The sequence below is a fragment of the Lissotriton helveticus genome, chromosome 12 (assembly GCF_964261635.1).
Source record: "Lissotriton helveticus chromosome 12, aLisHel1.1, whole genome shotgun sequence".
In the NCBI taxonomy this organism is placed as follows: domain Eukaryota; kingdom Metazoa; phylum Chordata; class Amphibia; order Caudata; family Salamandridae; genus Lissotriton; species Lissotriton helveticus.
This window is the reverse complement of record NC_136073.1, coordinates 91,630,824-91,654,073: the sequence shown is the minus strand read 5'-3', so window position 1 is coordinate 91,654,073 and position 23,250 is coordinate 91,630,824.

The following is a 23,250-nucleotide window of genomic DNA, read 5'->3' as shown; positions in this document are numbered from 1 at the left end:
CAGGCGGAGGGGAGATGGTGCAGGCAGAGGGAGAGATGGTGCAGGCAGAGGGGAGATAGTGTGGACAAAGGGAGAATCTAGAATTTACCGATACTGATACTGAAACGCTGTTCTCAGTCGCGCTGCTGACCACGCTAGCACGCATCTGTTTGCACTTGAAACTGCATTATTTTAAAATCGCCGCTTTGCTGCATACTTGCTAATAGCATTATTTTAAAATCACTGCTTTTGTGCTGAATTTGACTATTATTTGCACGGTACATTTTTAATTGATGTGGCCGCATTAACGAAGTTACCTTGCTAGATACTACCGCTTACCTCCCCGTTCCACCGCAGCTTGTGCTGTTTGTTGTGGAGGGAGTGGCCAACGCGGTACAGAGCCCTCCACCCTCACTTCCGGGGGCCATCTTGGAGAGCTGACGGTCTAGTGGTTGTACTAGGACCGTCAGCAGCCTCCTATTTAGGGCGAGCACTTCCTGCCGCGATAGAATCTAGAATTTACCTATACTGATACTGAAACGCTGTCCTCAGTCGCGCTGCTGACCACACTAGCACGCATCTGTTTGCACTTGAAACTGCATTATTTTAAAATCGCCGCTTTGCTGCATACTTGCTAATAGCATTATTTTAAAATCACTGCTTTTGTGCTGAATTTGACTATTATTTGCACGGTACATTTTTAATTGATGTGGGCGCATTAACGAAGTTACCTTGCTAGATACTACCGCTTACCTCCCCGTTCCACCGCAGCTTGTGCTGTTTGTTGTGGAGGGAGTGGCCAACGCGGTACAGAGCCCTCCACCCTCACTTCCGGGGGCCATCTTGGAGAGCTGACGGTCTAGTGGTTGTACTAGGACCGTCAGCAGCCTCCTATTTAGGGCGAGCACTTCCTGCCGCGATAGAATCTAGAATTTACCGATACTGATAGTGAAACGCTGTTCTCAGTCGCGCTGCTGACCACGCTAGCACGCATCTGTTTGCACTTGAAACTGCATTATTTTAAAATCGCCGCTTTGCTGCATACTTGCTAATAGCATTATTTTAAAATCACTGCTTTTGTGCTGAATTTGACTATTATTTGCACGGTACATTTTTAATTGATGTGGGCGCATTAACGAAGTTACCTTGCTAGATACTACCGCTTACCTCCCCGTTCCACCGCAGCTTGTGCTGTTTGTTGTGGAGGGAGTAGCCAACGCGGTACAGAGCCCTCCACCCTCACTTCCGGGGGCCATCTTGGAGAGCTGACGGTCTAGTGGTTGTACTAGGACCGTCAGCAGCCTCCTATTTAGGGCGAGCACTTCCTGCCGCGATAGAATCTAGAATTTACCGATACTGATACTGAAACGCTGTTCTCAGTCGCGCTGCTGACCACGCTAGCACGCATCTGTTTGCACTGAAACTGCATTATTTTAAAATCGCCGCTTTGCTGCATACTTGCTAATAGCATTATTTTAAAATCACTGCTTTTGTGCTGAATTTGACTATTATTTGCACGGTACATTTTTAATTGATGTGGGCGCATTAACGAAGTTACCTTGCTAGATACTACCGCTTACCTCCCCATTCCACCGCAGCTTGTGCTGTTTGTTGTGGAGGGAGTGGCCAACGCGGTACAGAGCCCTCCACCCTCACTTCCGGGGGCCATCTTGGAGAGCTGACGGTCTAGTGGTTGTACTAGGACCGTCAGCAGCCTCCTATTTAAAGCTCACATGGAGCAAACGAGCAGCGGTGACGCGCAGCGGGCGCGCCATTGGTGCGCCGGAGGTTCGCCAGAGGTGAGCCCATCTTTGCCCATCCGTGAACATCCGGGGCCTGGGGCCATAACCCCTGCCCAAAACGTGTTATATTCTAGGGATGACTTATTGCAGCTCAACTTGGGCAAGTCTCATCTTGAGCCAGCTACTATACATCGGCTGGCTTGTGAGGGCTTGTTAATCCCACCCAGGAGCATTAGAGGGCGGCAGCGCTCGTCTAACACCCATACCCTGAGCTACGGCTTACTGAATACTCGCTCTCTGCAGAGCCATAGGTTGGAGGTCTTCACACTCTTGGAAGACGGGGAGTTAGATGTCCTTGCGCTCACCGAGACATGGCTGGAGGATTGCTCAGCGCCAGATTTAGTGGCGGCCCTTCCAGATAACTATCTAGCCATTCATCTCAACAGGGCGGGGGCCAAGAGAGGAGGAGGAGTAGCCCTCTTATATCAGTCATGCCTCCATGCGGATAGGTTCCTCTCTGAAACCCTTGGAGGAGCCGAGGTCATGGGGGTTAAGCTTAGGAGGGGAGCGGTCTGTGTGGTATTCTTGGTGGTTTATCGGCCACCTTGGGCGTCGCCAGATTTCCCCACGCTCTTTGTAAAATTGGTCCAGGACCTATGCACAAGATATGATAAACTGGTGATCGTTGGGGACTTCAACTATCATTGGGAAAAATCCCCCAAGGAAGGACAAGCGCTACAGATCGAGGAGGCGGCCTTCTCACTAGGTCTTATTCAACAGGTCAAGGAACCAACACATGACAAAGGTCATGTACTCGATTTAGTCTGGACCAATATGCCAGTCCAGGGCAGCACGGAAATTCTACCCTGTGCTTGGTCCGATCATTCTTTAATAAAGGGCAGACTCATACTGAAGGGCCCTCCGCTTAAATCTGGGGAGGGCTGGAAAATGGCCCGCAAATGGAGAAATCTAGATGGAGAGAAATTGGTCCACCTTTTAGAACACTGCCCTCCAATAAAAGAGCAGGATGCCAACGTTAACGCTCTATGTGGTCACCTCCAGCACAAACTGAGGAGTGCCATTGATGTGGTAGCACCTCTTCGCAGGATAAAGAAGGTGGCAAGAGGAGCTGGGGCACCTTGGTACAACGATTCCCTAAGGGTGATGAAACGTGGGGTGAGGAAGAAAGAACGGGCATGGCGTAAAAAATACGACGCCATCTCCAAACAAGAATATGTCTCATCCTTAGCCCAGTACAAACTAGCCATACAATCTAGGAAGGCTATTTTTTTCGAGGAGAGAATAGTGGCTGCAAAAAACCCACAAAAAGAAATCTTTCGGGTTTTGGCAGAGCTCAGGGTCAACAAAGAGCAAAGTCCCGAGTTTACTCAGGCGGACTGTCAGAGGTTTCAGGATTTCTTTGTAAAGAAGATATCTGACATTTTACACGAAATTGAGGAAACTGTACCCCTCGATTGCCCTTGCCTACCGGACCTTATCACCCCATTAAACATCCCATCATTAGTTGAGTTCGCCCCTATGTCCAAACTAGAATTACTTAACATCCTAGGCCGAGTTAAATCGGGTTCCTTGGTAGACCCCTGCCCTGCTGACATATTCAAGGTGGCAATGCCAGGAATAGAGGAAGAGGTCCTGCACTTATTGAACACCTCTCTTTGCACAGGACAGATCCCTCTAGCCTTCAAAGAGGCTCGCCTGATCCCCTTACTGAAGAAACCCGGTGCAGACACAAAATGTCTGAAAAACTTCCGGCCCATCTCTCAGTTGCCTTTCTTGGCCAAAGTGATTGAGCAGCATGTGTTAGCCCTTCTCTCGGCCCATCTAGAGAGTAACAACCTGCTGGAGACCAATCAGGCAGGGTTCCGTGCTAATCATAGCACGGAACTAGTTATGCTATCTATTCTAGATGAGCTAAGAACCCGGGCTGATGTAAAAACACCAAGTGCCCTGATACTATTGGACCTCTCCGCGGCGTTTGACACCGTGTGTCACAAACAGCTCCTGTCGCGGTTGAGATCCTTTGGTGTCATGGGCACAGCACATGCATGGCTTGCATCATTCCTGCAGGGTAGGACACAACGAGTGCAGCTGGGCGATTTACTCTCCACCCCCGCGCCGATCACCTGCGGGGTCCCACAGGGCTCTGCTTTGTCACCCCTACTTTTTAACATCTACCTGCAGCCATTAATTGCTCTCCTGAACAGGATGGATTGCCTAGTGTATAACTATGCCGATGACACCCAGATCATCATCCGGCTGGATGATGACCCAGGAGCATCCACTAGGCTACAGGACATACTGAAAACCACAGTTAATTGGATGTCTGAGAACTCTCTGAAGGTCAATCCAGACAAGACGGAAGTGTTGCCCATTTCCATCTCGGGTAACCTCTGGAGCGATAACTTCTGGCCTAAAGAGTTGGGTACACCACCAAAACCGGCAGCCGCAGTCAAAAGCTTAGGCCTATATGTGGATAGCAAACTATCCATGGAAAAACAGGTTTCCACTGTAGTGGGCACCTGCATAGGCCTCCTAAAACAACTAAGGAAGATCTCTGCATTGCTTTCATTCCCTACTTTGAGACACGTGGTCTCAGCCACAATTCTGGCTAGGCTGGACTACGGGAACTCCCTATACCTAGGCCTGCCTCAGCGGCTGCTGGACAAGCTTCAGGGAGTTATGAATGATGCAGCTAGGCTCATATTCAAAAAACCCAGGACTGCCCACGCCTCTCCCCTGATGCAGGAGCTGCATTGGCTCCCAATACGTCAGCGAATTGTATTCAAGGGATTGTGTATTGCTCACAAGGCTCTGCACGGCAAAGCACCCAAATATTTGAAATCCCGAATATCCCCCTACACACCGGGTAGGACTTTGCGCTCGTCGGACGCCACTTTTCTGTCCCAATCTCGCTTCAAACTGACCACGGTGGGGGGCCGTGCGTTCTCCAACGTGCTTCCAGCTTTGTGGAATAAATTGGATTCAGATCTCAGGAAGGAAAGTAATTTACTTCCCTTCAGAAAAAAACTAAAAACTGTGTTGTACAAACAAGCATGGAGTAGCTCTTAGGTGCACAGCTGGTTTCAAGTGAATGTAACATCTCATTACGTAACATCTTTCATGTAAATCTGGACAGACAGCGCTTAGAGACCCCTGTGGTTATAACGCGCCATATAAATTAAATAAATAAATAAATAAATAAGATGGTGCAGGCAGAGGGGAAATGGTGCAGTCAGATGGGAGATGGTGCAGGCAGAGGGGACATAGTGTGGACAAAGGGAGAGATGGTGCAGGCAGAGGGGAGATGGTGCAGGCAGAAGGTGAGATGGTGTAGGCAGAGGGAGAGGTGGTGCAGGCAGGGGGGACATAGTGTGGACAAAGGGAGAGATGGTGCAGGCAGAGGGGAGATGGTGCAGGCAGAAGGTGAGATGGTACAGGCAGAGGGAGAGGGGGTGCAGGCAGGGGGTGAGATGGTGCAGCGTGGAGGGGAGATGGTGCAGACAGAGGGAGAGATGTTGCAGGCGGAGGGGAGATGGTGCAGGCAGAGGGAGAGATGGTGCAGGCGGAGGGGAGATGGTTCAGGCAGAGGTAGAGATGGTGCAGGCAGAGGGGAGATGGTGCAGGCAGAGGGAAGATGGAGCAGGCAGAGGGAGAGATGGTGCAGGCAGAGGGAGAGATGGTGCAGGCGGAGGGGAGATGGTGTGGGCACAGGGAGAGATGGTGCAACCAGAGGGGAGATGGTGCAGGCAGAGGGGAGATGGTGCAAGCAGAGGGCGAGATGGTGTAGGCTGAGGGAAAGATGGTGCAGGCAGAGGGAGAGATGTTGCAGGCAGGGGGGGAGATGTTGCAGGCAGGCAGAGGGGAGATGGTGCAGGCAGAGGGGAGATGGTGCAGGCAGAGGGGAGATGGTGCAGGCAGAGGGTGAGTTGGTGGAGACAGAGGGAGAGATGGTGCAGGCAGAGGGAGAGATGGTGCAGGCAGAGGGAGAGATGGTGCAGGCAGAGGGAGAGATGTTGCAGGCAGGGGGGAGATAGTGTGGACAAAGGGAGAGATGGTGCAGGCAGAGGGAGACATGGTGCAGGCAGAGGGAGACATGGTGCAGGCAGAGGGAGAGATGGTGCAGGCAGAGGGGAGATAGTGTGGAGAAAGGGAGAGATGGTGCAGGCAGAGGGGAGATGGTGCAGGCAGAGGGGAGATGGTGCAGGCAGAGGGAGAGATGGTGCAGGCAGAGGGAGAGATGTTGCAGGCAGGGGGGAGATAGTGTGGACAAAGGGAGAGATGGTGCAGGCAGAGGGAGACATGGTGCAGGCAGAGGGAGAGATGGTGCAGGCAGAGGGAGAGATGGTGCAGGCAGAGGGGAGATAGTGTGGAGAAAGGGAAAGATTGTGCAGGCAGAGGGGAGATGGTGCAGGCAGAGGGGAGATGGTGCAGGCAGAGGGAGAGATGTTGCAGGCAGAGGGGAGATAGTGTGGACAAAGGGAGAGATGGTGCAGGCAGAGGGGGAGATGGTGCAGGCAGAGGGAGAGATGGTGCAGGCAGAGGGGAGATAGTGTGGAGAAAGGGAGAGATTTTGCAGGCAGAGGGGAGATGGTGCAGGCAGAGGGGAGATGGCGCAGGCAGAGGGAGAGATGGTGCAGGCAGAGGGAGAGATGTTGCAGGCAGGGGGGGAGATGTTGCAGGCAGGCAGAGGGGAGATGGTGCAGGCAGAGGGGAGATGGTGCAGGCAGAGGGGAGATGGTGCAGGCAGAGGGGGAGAAGGTGCAGACAGAGGGTGAGATGGTGCAGGTATAGAGAGATGGTGCAGGCAGGGGGTGAGATGGGGCAGCGGAGGGGAGATGGTGCAGACAGAGGGAGAGATGGTGCAGGCGGAGGGGAGATGGTGCAGGCAGAGGGAGAGATGGTGCAGGCAGAGGGGAGATAGTGTGGACAAAGGGAGAGATGGTGCAGGCAGAGGGGAAATGGTGCAGTCAGATGGGAGATGGTGCAGGCAGAGGCGACATAGTGTGGACAAAGGGAGAGATGGTGCAGGCAGAGGGGAGATGGTGCAGGCAGAAGGTGAGATGGTGCAGGCAGAGGGAGAGGCGGTGCAGGCAGGGGGGACATAGTGTGGACAAAGGGAGAGATGGTGCAGGCAGAGGGGAGATGGTGCAGGCAGAAGGTGAGATGGTACAGGCAGAGGGAGAGGGGGTGCAGGCAGGGGGTGAGATGGTGCAGCGTGGAGGGGAGATGGTGCAGACAGAGGGAGAGATGTTGCAGGCGGAGGGGAGATGGTGCAGGCAGAGGGAGAGATGGTGCAGGCGGAGGGGAGATGGTTCAGGCAGAGGGAGAGATGGTGCAGGCAGAGGGGAGATGGTGCAGGCAGAGGGAAGATGGAGCAGGCAGAGGGAGAGATGGTGCAGGCAGAGGGAGAGATGGTGCAGGCGGAGGGGAGATGGTGTGGGCACAGGGAGAGATGGTGCAACCAGAGGGGAGATGGTGCAGGCAGAGGGGAGATGGTGCAAGCAGAGGGCGAGATGGTGTAGGCTGAGGGAAAGATGGTGCAGGCAGGGGGTGAAATTGTGCAGGCGGAGGGGAGATGGTGCGGACAGAGGGAGAGATGGTGCAGGCAGAGGGGACATGGTGCAGGCAGAGGGTGAGTTGGTCCATCCGGTAAGTTGTGAGGCGGTGACACCATGAGTTACCCGCACCGGGTGACACCAACCCTAGTGACGTCACTGGCTGCGCTGGTACAAAAGCACCAGGACAGAAGCCCCTCTCCCGTGGAACACAGAGAGTAGTGTGTGCCTCTCCAGAAGTTATGAGAGGACGAGTATGCTGCAGGGTGTTTCCTTTATCTTTTAGAGAAGGTCCAAAGGTGACCATAGAACCTAGTAGGCATTGGGTGTGAGACTCATTGTCCAGGGCAATACAGCTTTTTAGTATGCCTATTGTATTAAATCCCTGCAAATCTTTGCCCAACAATAATTTAAATGAAAGGAATTTCCATGAAAGAAAATCTCTACTCTCTCCGAAATTTCCCTGCTTCACCTCAATGAAAAACAACATTCAAAGCAAAATACATTTGTAGTAGTACCACATAGCATGGTAACTAGCATGTTTTGTAAACACCCCACATTCTGGGTTCAACCTCAGAAAGGGTCATACGGGAAGGGAGCTCAAAAGCCTGCCCATAATTTATTGATTGGATAAAAACGGTTCCCCTACTTTATGTTATAATGCAACCGTCCTGGGACGGTTAATTCCAACATTTGGGTTTCCTCAGCTGAAGTAGAAGGGAGGTGGGGTCTCCTATGAGGTGAAGCCGGGGGAGGGCACACAGCTGAATAAGACAGAAGCCTTCTTGCTAGGGTGTCTGCTTCTTGCAAGAAATGCAAATGTCTGTATTTGTTTACTCTGTTAAATGTAAGGGATGCTCGGGAGCTGGCATTGGCTTTGAATGAATCACATGAAGATTATTATTTTTGAGAGGTATTGTAGGGTGACCCGATGAGCTGTGGAGTGTGTGCTTTTAATGGGCATCTAGAAAACATATTTGCAATAGGTAAAGTCTGCAGCACATTGTGCGCCAGCGCAGGCAGAGTACAGGAATGAGCAGCATAATGTTAAATATAGAGCATTCCTGCCCTCTCCCCTTCATGCAGTGCAGCAAGTGTGAACATTTAATAAAGCTGCTCCTAACTCTTTGTGGAGCACTTTGGGTCAGCCTATTTTATTTTGTGTGTAATACTGTATGTTCTCACAGTGTTTTCTGTGACATGCTGGGACCTCATAAGTCTAAAAACACATGAGGCACTATTCCCCATTGCACCAACCAGAATTCAATTCTGTGACTCTCTCATTACACATCGATGCCTACAGTGATCGCATTAACCAATAAAGGTTCTCTCACTGACTACTTTAACTTGCATTCATTTTTAATTTGAGGTGTGCTTTATTACTTGAAGTTGATAGACCAAAAAAAGTTGCTCCTTTTAGCCATGCCATGCCTTCGATCTTGACCCTCATGCACATCGACCACTGAGTATAACATGCAGAACGTAGGGCCCGATTCACAGAATGAACTTAAGACTAAATCCTAAACTTACTACTATTTGGTATTCACAGAATGCACTTACTACTTTCGGGATTCACAGAGTGAACTTACTACTTTCGGGATTCACAGAATAGATTTAAGACTACTACATTTACATTGAAATTGAAGGTAAGTCATACTGCCAGTTTCCATAGACTTCTCTGCAAAACAATGCCTCACCATAGTCCAGACAAGGGAAGTGGGGTCCCTAAGTAATTTACACGTATACAGGGACCCTGTCTGGGATTGCATCATAACAATAATCAAAAATACATCTGTAGGATGCCTTTGTAGGTCAAAACAATGGTATTGAACAGGGACAGTGTACACAAATGGTTATGTGTTTGCAACTTATAGTCAGTGATAGTGATGTGAGCATGATATTGTGTACCACAACAGCACCTCTTCATCAATGTCACACATATTAATGGCTGTCACACACTTCTTTTCCCCTTTCTCATTTGTCCGCCAAGTCACTACTGATCTTCACAAGTTATGCAGCTTGTAATTTCTCAAGTGTTAGTAATATGAGATTGAAGTGATTACACCTACCATAGGGCCTTGAGATTGCAACTTTAACTAAGATGCTACACTCCCTTTGCACCTTCTTACTTGTCTGCCATGTTACATCTGATCTACACAAGTTATGCAGGTTACCATTTCTTAAGTGTTTTTAAAGTGAGATTGAAGTGACAACACCTACCAGGAGGGTCTCTCACTCCAACTCTAACCAAAATGCTTGATTCCTTTGCCCCCTTCTCACTTGTCTGCTATGTTGCAACTGATGTTCCCTTATCATGCAGCTACAGTACGTCCAGTGTTGGTAAAGTGAGATTGAAGAGACTGCAATTAGCATGATGATTTGTGACTAGTGCTCAAACTAAGATGCCACACTCCTTTTGCCCCTTCTCATGTGTCTGCCATGTTACAACTGATCTACACTAGTCATGCAGCTTACCATTTCTCAAGTGTTGGTAAAGTGTGATTGAAGTGACTACAACTACCATGAGACCCTTTCACTCCAACTCCAACCAAGATACCATAGTGAATGTGACAAACTCACACTGCACACATCCCAGGTCCTACTTTGATGTCAAAGAAACATCTGTATGGATGTATCATTAAAGTGAAACACACCTTCTCTGCTACAACTCTGCATTGGACTCTCATCCATCATCCACATGAAACGGAAATGTCAGTCAATGGGATTACAAAGTTTCAGTGTGAGAACCATCCTAAGGGAACAAAAGAACCCCTTTCTGCTGGATTGACAATCTCTATGTGCACTGGTCCTGGGGACTGAAGTAAATCAGGGACAAGCAATCACATTACCAAGAGCCAGACATGAGTAGGCAATGGGTAAGTGCAACTTATGAAAGCAAACTCTGCACTCATATCATATGTTATGCATCTAGATGAAGTAGCTCTAAGGTACACTCTGCAAAATGGACACATGTCCATGCAGAACTACACAAAGGTATGACAAGTTGAGAGCTTCCATGTGTGGGTAAACAATTATCTAATTTCAACACACCAAACACATAGCCAACCTGCATCATAGGGAGAAGGGCAAGCTAAATGACGTTGACAGTGGGCAGGGCAAACTGAAATACTTATCATATAACAAGTCACCCAGTGCAATGCCTGCCTCATTTGGATGTCATACCAAATAGACCTCAATCCAAAATGACACCTTGTCCTATGTACCACCAGCACTAGCTCCAAGGTCACATCATACTAACCTCTTCAAGTGGATCAGCAACCAGGAATGAAACAAACACAACTGGACCCACACATCACTAACTATCCAAAAAATCATATAGTCAGAAAAGTAATGGCTGAAACACTATCTTCAAAAGTAGAAAATGATTTTAATGACAGCATGCCACTGTAGAAACAAAGGCCAATTGCTACTCCATGGTGGCACGGTATGGCACAGCCTACATTTGCCATTACTGACACTGCCAGGGAACATCCGCACAAAGGGGCATCCATTGGGCATAGCAGGCACCTCGAAGATGGTTCTTGGAAAAGGGGGATAGAGGATGAAGGAGGGGTGGGCTGGATTTATGATTGGGAGTTTTTATGTATTTTTTTGGCTGGGGACGTGGGGTGTAGAGGCGGTTTTTCAGGGGTGGAGTGGGAAGTGGAAGGGATGGGTTTGGGTCAGGGAGACATTTTGACAAAATTCACAGGGGTAAGGGCAAGGACAAATGAGTAAAAATCATGGGAAAATGGGTTGGGTGTTTCACCCTAAATTATTTAAGTAACCAAAAACAGTATTGGTCATGGGTCAAAGTAATCCCGTAATGTAGTTTTGGATCTCTGCACAATGAGGTTGATGAAGAAACATCAATCAGTTCCAAATAATCCAATCAGATCATCCAAAGAGTTTTCTTATATACTTTTAAAGTCCAAAAATTAAAATTCACAGCACACGATTACCCGGCACGTGTTTCGTCCAAAAGACAGACTTTTTCTAGTCAAAAATTGGGAATATTGGCGAACTGTAATGTGTGGACAAACCGTAAGTGCAGCGTATCAAATGGGAGTGGAACCAGGATCCAAACAAGTATACTGTGATGTACGTGATCAAAGCAGAGATGTAAGTACCACTGCCAGCGCTGGCATTCCGCCACTTAGTAAAATCCCACAAACGCAGAGGTGTACTGGGCCCCGATCTGGCTCAACACTAAAGTCCCAATCCTTCAAATATAAGTAAGCCCCTTACTTTTTTCGCCATTACCCAAACAACTGTGTTTGCGGAGGAGACTTCTGTGTTAGGAGGGGTCAACTTACCAGGGTTGCACCTCATAGTGTCCAGGTGATATGTATACACCCAGGACTGGTTATATCGTTGACTCCTATGTTTATTATTGTTACAGTGACAATCAACACTTTACTTGTTTCGTTTTTTATATTTGAAGGATTGGGACTTTAGTGTTGGACCAGATGTGGGTCCAGTACAGCTCTGCGTTTGTGGGATTTTACTAAGTGGCGGAATTCCAGCTCTGGCAGTGGTACTTATATCTGTGTTTTGATCACGTATATTATGGTATCCTTATTTGGATCCTGGTTCCACTCCCATTTAATGCGCTGCTGTTACGAATTGTATACATATTACAGATCACCAATATTCCCAATTTTTGCCTTGAAAAAGTCTGTGTTTCAGATGAAACACGTGTCAGCTAATGGTGTGCTGGAAATTTTAATTTTTGGACTACAATAAAGTACATAAGAAAACTCTTTGGATGATCTGATTGGATTATTTGGAACTGATTGGTGTTAGTTCATCGTCCTCGTTGTGCAGAGATACAAAACTGCATTACGGGATTACTTTGACCCATGACCAACACTGTTTTTGGTTACTTAAACAATTGAGGTTGAATGGTTGTGCTGTAATAGATCCATTTTTTGTGTATTATATGCATATTATAGTATTAATGTGAAGGTAGCACCTCCAGGTAGTAGGTGTTTGAAGCTGATTTAGCACCCGGTTGCCAATATACAACAACTTGTCACGCACAGTACTGATACTTTTAATACAGTCACAATTTTGGATGTGCTGTTATTTCCCTTTTAGGGAACAGCACTACTTGTTCTTTTCTTGACATTTTCAAAAGTATTAGCTACTGGCAGGGATCGCCTGTATACCTGCGCATTGATACCTTGATAAAGTCTGTTTCCCGCTGTCATCAACATATCACTTTTCACCTTCACCCCTGCATGGTGGCTGAAGTGCCAAAACTGGAAGATGCAGATGTCATGGGAAATGTTTTCTGCCCCATACCATGGGTCTCCCCTATGGTCATTATATGCAAACTAAAAGAGCCCAGCAACATCCGTATCTATATAACTGCAGAATACAGCTATCCGAAGGGAGTGGCACATCACTCCAGCCATAGATGACCTCATTAATGATCTAAATGGAGGCCACTGGTTTCCAAAACTAGATCTTAATGTAGGGTACCACAAGATGGAATTTTAAGTGGACTGCAGCTAAACAAGCACATTTTTAACTCATGTCGACCTCTCGCCATACTGCAGGCTCAACTTTGTGATCTCTTTCAGCAGAAGTTTAACAGAACACCATTTGCAACATCCTGCCAGGACTAGATGGCATCATCAGTGTCAGTCAAGTTATTCTAATATAGGCACCCACCATATTAGACCACCAGAAGAGATTAGTCACAAACCTCCAAAGAAGCAGAAACATGGGGTTGATACTTAAAGACAAACGCGCCAATTCTGATAACGGAAAATGGATTTCTATGGTTAAGTCTTTTCTGGAAAGGGAATGAGTGTAGACCAAGCAAAAAGGACAGACATTAGGTATGCAGAAGCCCCAACATTCCTCTCTGAGATCACACAATTTCTTGAACTTTAAATTTACTGTGCAAGGTTTAAATTGAAGCCAGCGACACTGACAGTACCACTGCGTCATCTATTAAAGTTGTCAGCACCATGGTCCTGGGGTCAAAATGAAGAAACTGAACTCCTGGACAAAAAAGGCACTACTGCAACACACAGTGATGCCCAACTTTGACCTGGCAAAGGAATCCAGTTGATCATGGATACCAGCCCTATTGGCCTTGGTACAGTACTCATGCAGTGGGTGACAGAAGACATGTGGACCCGGATTGATTTCCTCAGGAAAGCACCCCCAGAAAAGAAATATGCCCACATTGAGAATATGGCACTGGCAATCTAAGGTCTGCACCCATTTTCATCTATATTCATTTGGATAAGAATTCAAACTTATAACCAACCACAAGCTCCTGATACCACTCTGACCTGCATTGAGGAGTGGGTAGTCCAGCTTTAAACATACCAATTCACAGCAAGAAACAACCAAGTATGCACCAACCACGTTGACTAATTATCTCAGCAACCCAAAGCCTGGACTATCCAGAAAATCAGACTGCTCTGCAGGGACTGACAAATATACTGAGTGGCTTCTGAATAATAGCAGCCCTTGAACTGTGAGGATCAGGGACGTTTGCTGAAGCAACAAAATCAGAGCCTTTGCTCCAGTGAACATGCACAGTTGCTCTGTCCAATCAATTGAAAAACATCCACCAGAACATCAACGAGCATGATGACATATACCAACGTGATCTGACAGCACAATGACATGTACGGGACAAGCTCAATGTCATAGATGGCGGTGTCCTGTTAAGGGGGTACAGGATTGTCATTCCCAGCCATATTAGATGTCTCCTGATAATGCTCACCCCACACTGAACACTAAGGAGTGAACAAGACAAAGGTTAATTTCCAAAACATAGTTTGTTTTCCTGCCGTGGACACCAGTGCTGACGAAGTCATGGTGAGGTGCCCCTGGTGCTAACCCAACGGAGCTCCATAGAGGCCAGCCCAATAAGTAACTAAAAACCCAAATGATGGCCCATGGCAGAACATAAGATCGGATAGCTGGGCACTGTCCAATGGGCACAGCATGCTTGTAGTATCAGATGCCTATTTCAAGTACTTAGTTGTAGAGATATTGACCACAGCAAACGTTGAACACATGAAGAGCCGTCTTGACAAAGTATTTGTCATGTTTGGGCAGCCAAATACAATGAAAAGTAATAATGGGCCCCCCTTTGAAGGCAATGAATTTTGAGAATATATTAAGTCCTTAATCATAACTCATCAGTGGATAATACCTGGTGGCCAAAATTCAATGGAGTTGTTGAATGACTGATGATAACATTAAACACAGCCTTAAGGATAGACTCAAGCAACACAAGGTTATTGAAAATGTGATACATTTCCAGATGCACACCTCACAGTACCGCCAACAGGTCACATGTTGATGTCATTCTTGGACAAGGCACCCAAGATGTCACTCCTTACACTGACTATTGGTCCCATATATGATTTTACCAGATCACTAGCTAGCATAATTAAACCCTTATCAATACCAGAGCAAGCCAAACTCCTGAAATCCAGAGATTAAAGCATCAAGGTCAGTACCTGTTGTGCATAACCAACAAGTTTGGGGGTAATTCTGCCTGACTTTCAACAAAACACCCTCTCCTGGTGATCAACCAGAGTGGGACCAAGGTGGTGGCTAGAACAGGGCAGTGACTAAGTCATGCAAAAAAATTGTGTATTCCAGAAGTGGTGCCCCACTGAACCAGACGAAAGTACTCAATAGTACTCTGATATTATAAATAATGACCAATAAAGCAACATGGACTTCTCAGGAGGAACTGAAGGCCTTGCCAATTCTTACCCTGATGCACCAGAGAATCCTTCACTCCCTGCCCTCCTGAGGGGTGTTGAGATGCAAGCAGCACATCAAGGAGATCCGTCCAACCTGCAACTGCAAACTTGGAGGTCAAAGGGGTTTTAGGACTATGAATGATAAATTCTGTGAACACTAGAACAACTTGTTGCAAGCCTGCTAAAGTCTTTCGGGTGAACAGTCACTTGATTGCGTGTTCACTAAATTTCAGTTGAAGGAAAGTTAGAGAGGAATGTAGCAATGTAGCATGATACCGGACACCTTTCCCCAGGTCAACGCATGCCACTCAAGCACACAGGCATCCCCGTGCTGGGCATAGCATTAGGGGGATTCATTAAAGACCAATGCAGCAATGTGCACATACCCTAGGTGATCATCACTGTTATCTGACCTCTTCATTTGTGGCCTGACTGGGGCCATATGCCTCCACCACAATAGCAAATGTCCACATTGTGGTCTTAAAGCCAGTGATTTCACAAATTTCCAAGGTTTCAACCGCAGAAGCAATTACTATATCAGGCACTTTGTTAAACTTTCAAAATATTAAAATATTTTAAGTTGTCAAGCTGTGCCACTCTTTTCATAGTAATTGAGAGGAAAATGATATAAAATGTTTAAAAACTGGTGTGTAAGTTGTCTGATTATATAATTTTCATGAAAGGTAATATCAAGGAAAGGGGATGTGAATGTTGACATCTTCCTGGTTAAATTCTGACAATTTCCTTTCTGGATCTCCCGAAGTTGAACAGTGTAATAGCACTAAGATTAGGGGAGAGGAGACTATCAGGAAAACACTGATGATACAGGTGAGGTGAACACAAGGTAGTGAAGTACTTTTCACAACAGATGATGGAAGAACAGATAACCATATAATATGGCATAACCTTGGGTTATCAGGTAAGTCTCTCCTTTAGTTACAATTTTTTACATGTGAAGAATGAGATTATTTTTCGCAATGATTAACATTCTTCTTGTCATTCAAAAGATTGATTGAACAACTGCACAGTTTTTGCACAGTTCCTTCCACACTAACCAACACTCTCATCGTAATGTAGGTTTTGGCTGCAGAGCTACCAATGGCTCCAGGCCCTGGTGTTTACCATTGAAGAGATCAACAGGAACCCAGAATTCCTACCAAACATCACCCTGGGATTCCAGCTTTATGATTCATGTGCATCAGTGCAGCAGACTATCAGTGGCATCATGTGGATACTGTCACACAGAGATGAGCCTGTCCCAAACTACCAGTGTCAGTCAGGGCTCTAGCTGGCAGCCATCATAGGGGATCCCGGCTCAACACGCTCCATCATCATGGCAAGAATACTGGGCCTACACAGATACCCACAAGTAAGGAATGACAGGCTACTCCATTTTCTATATTCATGCATTATGATATATGGCCAGGACCAGCAAGCCTATCTAGTCTCACCATTTTCTGACTACTGGCAGCCATGCAGATTCTCCCTAGTATAAAGCTTTGTCTTTGCCATTGCATCCCAGATGCTCTCTAGTGACTCTACCTGGAATTCCCAAACTTTGCTCCTTACTTAGGGGGACCAAAAAGCAGATAAGAAAAAATCCACAGGTAGACTCTAGAGAGCAAAATGGTGAGTTTAGTGAGAAAGTTAGCCTGTAAAGCACACAAACCAGGTTTGATACAGACACTACGAATCAACAAATCTTGATCTAATCTTCAGACAGCATATTAACTTGCCAGCACACAGACTACTATTAAATCCTAATAAGTTAAGACCTACTGGAGATATTGTACCATTATGAACCACCTGCACCCAACTAACTCATTTAAGTGATGTGCAGTTGAAAGCACATAAGGAGGTTATTGGAAATTGCTAAAAATACTGACCATGGCTCTTGCAAATGAGGGAATGCCCCATTGAGATTGGGCGGATGCTACATGTGCACTGGTGTGAATTGAATTACAAAAGAGAAAGCACAAGTGTTTGTGGCCCCTTTTGTAATACCAAAGTATGGGGCAAAGAAAGCAGGAGCACATGTTTGCTACACCTTTGGGACACTCATCATAATACGGCCCCTTGTTGATATTAGTTGGGGGCAGATCAGAGACTCGCATGAAAAATAGGGTCCTACAATATTCTCTGTTTAACCCGCATGAGAGTGCCATCACACAAGCATACTTGTAGCCGACTTATAAACCTCCTACTGCTACATTTTATTATCAGGAAGGATCTGATTAACATTAGTATAGCTGTTGATAGGGAAGCTCAAGACTCTCTCTTGCAGCTAGCATCTTATGATTTCTGTATGAAGAGCTTTGGTGTTCATGGACGGGTGGTCAATGGCTGAAATGCATGGCTACCTAGAGGATTTTCATGTTGCTGTCCACAACTGGCCACAAACATATGCACATTTACACACACACTCACACAGGCACACGGGTGAACACATACACCACCTCGTCATAAGAGACCTTCCCCATGCACAGTGGCAAGTGTTCACCACCAAGGAGAGGCCTACTCCTCTGCTTCCCAGATGTATGATGGACACGTGCACAGAGATGCCATGACACATATGAAAAGCACTGTCATGTATTGGCCAACGGGCAATTTATCATGTTTATAATGACTGTTGTGCTTCCTATTATAGAGAATACATTTATTTTACATACACTGTATATCTGTGGCATTTATTTGAACATTGTTTTTGGATATCATGCAGTTTTGTGTTTATATTGTAGCTTTTTGTGTTTTTAGTGGGATAGTTTTATACATTGTAATATTTCAAAGGATTACCGGTACGACCCTTCTCTTCGTGGTGGGCAAAGCTCACCCTTCACTTTCGTTTGTTTCTGTGTAGGGGATATGTATACTCCAAGATAAGCTCAGTTCATTGTCAGTCTTCATGTAAAAAAAAACACAGTTCCCCTTGGGGTTTTCTTTTGAGCTTGACAAGTTATCTACTGCCATTTTGGCTAGCCCATCTAATAAGGCCCCTAGGCCAGATAGGCTACCCATGGACCTTTACAAGTCCAACATTTAGTTATGGCCCCCTCTGATCGTTTTAAATGCTTCAGTGTCTGTAGTAATCCTAATTCACATAAAACTGCAACAATTGTCCCAGTGTTTAAGAAGGGCAATAGACAAGAACCTGCATTGCTTCAGACCAATATCTCTGTTAGACTTTGCAGTTAAGATTGTGGGTGTATCATTTTGAATCAAATTGAGGCCTAGGCCCAACAAAATGATGTCATTTGTCCAGTACAATATGGTTATAGGGAAGGTATGGGGATCTTGGAACAGTGCCTGAACCTTAACCTTATTATAGGGAAGTATGTACCAGGCAATAAAGGAGCATTTTACTTGGCCTTTTTGGACCTAAGTAGAGCATTTGACCAGGCCAATCAGTCTAAGATGTTGGCTATGTTATCTAGTATTGTTTGGCCTTCACCGTTGATTGAGATTTTACAGGCCTTACACACTGGGATTAGTGCCTCCGCTAGATATGGTATCTGGGGGGGGCAAGGGGGGGGGGGAGGAATGCACTTATCTTTTTGGTTTGACTTGGGCAGTCCGACGAGGTTGTGGTTTGTCCCCAATTTAAATTCTGTTATACATCAATGGTCTGAATCCATAGTTGATTGTTAATGGGAAAGACATACCTAGGGTGGATTCTGTCTTTATCCCTGCCCTTCTATATGACGATGATGCAGTCTTGCTCTCACGCACTCCCAATGGTCTTAGGGGCCTTATTGATTCTTTAACAAAGTTTGTGAATTATCTTGACTTAGATACTAACATCGCGGCTTGTGAGAGGCAGACTTCTAAAAGCATGCCAATTTCCATCAAAGGCATTGGATTGATTTGTGAGTTCCCGCACTTTGATTATAACATGTGAATGTGGAGCACTGTTTTGGTTTGCTGTTCATGTTGTTAGCAAACCTATGCTACTCTTGATGGCAATAAATTAAATGAAATGCTTCCCTTTGTTGACCTATGGAGGCTGCTGTTTGGTGATGCTGAAATTACTCAAATCTACAGTAGGAGGAGAACAGCTTCTGTAGGAGGTTGTTCGGTTTGAGCCCAGGTAGTTCTTTTTTTGTCCATGAAGAATTGAATCACACTATGCTGAAGCTTTTATTAAACTTGAACTGCTCCGCCTATGCATGACAGTTTGGAGCAACCAGCACACTGTTTTTTTTTTCAGTTTGAAAAGGGTTCACAAAGATGATTAAAATCAATAGCCAACGCATTTCATCCGTGACCGGACTTCTTCAGGGCTATATAGGAAATACAAAACATAAAAATTTTATATAAATATTTTTGTGCTATTTACAAAGATTCAGTTCACATATCAACACATGTATGTATACAGAAGTAAAACACCAGATAAAGACCAATGACAAATTATCCTTATCAAATATGAGCATTACACGCCTATTCATGGGAAAACAATCTGAAAGAACAGTGCAAAAATCATTGTAAAAACTGTTAATGTATATAGCAAGTATTGAATAATGTTTCAAACCTAATTTATATTCACATTTTAGAAGAGAGCTATCATATTAACACATTGTGGCTAAATTCATCGTATACAAAGCAAATACCTTATCAAGTTTCTCTATAGAAAAGGGCTTCTTGTAAGTCTTCAAACATAGAAGTTCAGGTAAACTGCAAGCAAGACAATATATAATTGACACTTTCATTTATGTGGTTTATATTTATATATATTTTGCAGTTGCTTTAAAAACCAAACATTAATTCTTCCTCAGCACACTGTTTTTAACCACATTGTGTTTTTAGACTGTTTAAATTGCGTGCATGGCCATAATATTCTACGGCTTATGTTAGGTAAACTGCAAAATCCCTGGGTAGACCAGACCTGTATAATCTTCCTCATATGATTGGCAGGGGTAAACTTTGCAAAAGTCATAGGATTATTTATCAAGCGCACCTCAGAGGCAAGAGAGAGTACAGCTTCGAGTAAACCAACTCTGAGAGATTACCTGGTCATAAAAGATCATGATAGGCCCAACTTCGACCTACAAAATATCGACCTACAGAAATATTGACGCTGGAATATCAAAGGCAAGAATATCATCATCCTATCTACAACATGGTAAGTACAAAAATATCGAAAAAAATATCGATGTTAAAAATATCGTAAATAAAAATATCGTTTTTTTCTGTTAAAAAATTTGTAAAATAAAGTAAATAATACTTTTAAATAAAATAAACATAGTTAAGAATATTTAATAATGTTTAAAATCAATAAATAATAATTATATAATAATAAAACATTATTTACACCTATACATAAAATATGTCATATATACTTACTTAATATATTTTATTAATTATTTTAATAACTTATAAACTATTTTAAAATATTATAAATTACAAATACATATACACGCATAAAACAATAACATAATTAAAAGTAAATATTTATGTTTAATAAATTAAGAAAAATATATATACTTTCAATATTTTTAAAATTCATTATGTACTACATTATCTAAAATAATACAAAAAATATTAAATAGCTAAAGAAATAAAACTACTATTCAAAGTTCCAAAAAAACTACAGTAATGAAAATGTTGGCTAGAGTTGGGCTTAAAATTACTCTTCCCACTCCAGAAAATGAAACAGTAGGGAAAGAGTTGGAAAGCGTGAGGGTAAAAATTACTATTCCAACTCCAAAGAGTTAAACGGTAGGGAAAGCGTTGGATAGCGTAGGGGTAAAAATTACTATTCCAAGTCCAAAGAGTGCAACAGTAGGGAAAGCGTTGGATAGCCTAGGGGTAAAAATTACTATTCCCACTCCAGAAAGTGAAACAGTAGGAAAAGCATTGGATAGCTTAGGGGTAAAAATTACTATTCCCACTCCAGAAAGTGCAACAGTAGGGAAAGCGTTGGATAGCGTAGGGGTAAACATTACTATTCCAACTCCAAAGAGTGAAACAGTAGGGAAAGCGTTGGATAGCGTAGGGGTAAAAATTAGTATTCCAACTCTAGAGAGTGCAACGGTAGGGAAAGGGTTGGATAGGGTAGGGGTAAAAATGACTATTCTCACTCCAGAGAGTGCAACAGTAGGGAAAGTGTTGGATAGCGTAGGGGTAAAAAAATACTATTACCACTCCAGAGTGTGCAACAGTAGGGAAAGCGTTGGATAGTGCCGGGGTAAAAATTACTATTACCACTCCAGAGTGTGCAACAGTAGGGAAAGCATTGGATAGCATAGGGGTAAAAGTTACTATTCCAACTCCAGAGAGTGTAGCAGTAGAGAAAGTGTTGGATAGTGTAAAAGTTAAATATAACATACTTATAAATAATTTTTGTATTTAGAATAATTAATAATTACATTTTTAAATAACTCTACATCATTTACGAATGCCCATTAATAATTATTAAAAACATAATTACAACTGAATAATAAATTACCAATAAATTTACAATACATATGAATTAATAAATATTAATTCCAAATAATAAATATTGAACAATAAAATATTTTTCATACCTAAAATCCTAATAATTGGTTAAAATTGCTTAACAATTAAAAAATATTAAACAATAAAATAATGTTGTATACCAAAAAATACTTTTTATGACACATTAATTATTGAAAAATAATTTCCAATTAATAAACAATAATTACCAATCAAAAATATCAATTACCAATTAAAAAAAGTAATTACCAATTGAAAAAATTAATTACCTATTAAAAAATGTATTGCCAATTAAAAACATTAATTAGCAATTAAAATAATAATAAAATAAAAAAATACCAACTACTAATTTATTAAAAACAATAATTATCAATACCAATAAATAAAATAAATCATTACTTAATTACAATTAAATTACTTTCCTCCCAGTTCCCCTATAAACCCACAACCCGCTACAGAACTTAAACGCAAAAATGAATTAAAATGAATTTATAATTCCCAAAAATTAATAATTATTTAGTATAATTACATTACTTCCCACCCTATTCCGCTATAAACCCGCAACCCACTCCGGTACTAAAACACAAAATTGACTTAAAAATAACATTATTAACATATAAAAATAGTATACATATAATTTAAAACCAGTAGAATAATTAACAAAAAACATATATCACATACATATTAAATACATAAGAAAATACATAACAATAATACAAATATCGATGTTAGTAACATTGGGATTAGTAACATTGATATATTTAATATCAATATTACTAACTTCGATATTACTTACATTGATATAAAAAAAATTAGATATTACTTACCTTATGGTCGATATTCAGTCCAACGATATTCTTTACCTCGATATGTCCAACTAGATATTTCTGTGGGTCGATATTTCAGAATCGATATTTAGACTGTGCACACCAAGCTTTATCTTTTATTTCTGAGAAACCCGTGGGAAAGGTCTCTCTTCCCTAAGTTTATCAGCTGGACAATTTGACTCGAGTTCTATACGGATCTGCCCATGTGATGGTATTTCCTTTCAAACATTAAACCATTTTAACTTATTCTGCAGATGTTATGATCCCTTCCAACCTAAGCACTTGTTACCCATTCTTAGAACCCACAGTTTCGGCCAATACAAACCAACCTTTTTTAAAATCTTTAAATGCTATCTGAGCCCGCTTTTGTTTCTCTGTAGGGGCATTTATAAACAGTGCCATGCATTGGCACAAAATAGTTCATTCTTAATATATACTGTGTTTTAATTTAATGTTTCTGTAATGCATTTTCAGATGAGTCATTTACCTATGCTCCAGGACATTTTCTATTTTTATGCGGAACTGTATTTTAACGGTGTTATCTTTTCTTGATTGTTATTTAAGTAATTTGATGTTTTTCTCTGTATTATTCATTTATAAAAAACCTAATTGATATTTGTGCACACTTCCCACTCCGAAAAGTGTTTATTCTTACACGCTTGGTTCTACTCCCTACTCCCCTAACTGTATCAGGCTCAGATTTACGTCCTCCCAAACAGTTGCATGGACCACCCACTGGGTGCCCTCATGGCCAGGTAAGCAGATATTATTTTGCCACTATTCCTCAGAGTTCACAGTGGACTAGAATTAAGCAAGCTCCTTCACTAAGGATCCTTAAAAAATGTTTCACATCCCATCATGTTTTTTGTCAATGTATTCTGTATTAACATAATAGAGAATTATGAGACATCAACGCAAGCCTCTTTTA